Here is a 607-nt window from a genome sequence, read left to right as displayed (position 1 = left end):
TAACCAGCACCCTGTGACCGTGGCTAGAGACAATAACCAGCACCCTGTGACCATGGCTCAGTGTTTTACCTCGTGATAGAGGTTTTGTCAGGTGAATTGCTTTCTCTTGACAGAGGTAACAGTGCTGTGATGGCCCCAGTTTTACCACAAGAAAACCTGAGGTTGAAGTGTAGTACACTGGGGTGGGGCAGAAGGGTCCGGAGTTCAAGGTCGTCTTCCACCACACAGCACGCTTAGCCTGGGCTTCATGAGATTCTGCCTCAGAAACACTCAAACTCTGAGATGGCTCAGCAAGTGCAGGCAGCTGCCACCAAAACTGATGGCCTTAATAATTCCCATAGTGGAAGGTTGAGAACCGACTCCAGCATTTGTCCTCTGCCCTCTGCGTGTGCACACACTCCCGAAAACATAGACAGAGGGAAGACAGACAAAGTAGCTAAATCAGTGTACTCTATTTAAAACGTCAGGGGCTGGGGCTGGAGAGATGGCTCAGAGGTTAAGAGCATTGCCTGACCTTCCAAAGGTCCTGAGTTCAATTCCCGGCAACCACATGGTGGCTCACAACCATCTGTAATGGGGTCTGGTGCCCTCTTCTGGCCTGCAGGCA

General features: G+C 51.2%; 1 protein-coding gene across 1 annotated transcript in view; it reads left to right on the top strand.

The window, feature by feature from the left end:
* Positions 1–607, top strand: part of Slc9a8 (solute carrier family 9 member A8) — a 60,001-nt gene that overhangs the window by 38,504 nt on the left and 20,890 nt on the right. The gene's annotated exons all lie outside the window — the stretch shown is intronic.

The sequence above is a fragment of the Microtus ochrogaster genome, linkage group LG8, assembly GCF_000317375.1.
Source record: "Microtus ochrogaster isolate Prairie Vole_2 linkage group LG8, MicOch1.0, whole genome shotgun sequence".
NCBI lineage: Eukaryota > Metazoa > Chordata > Mammalia > Rodentia > Cricetidae > Microtus > Microtus ochrogaster.
The sequence above is the reverse complement of the archived record's forward strand: the minus strand, read 5'-3'. Positions and strand labels throughout refer to the sequence as shown.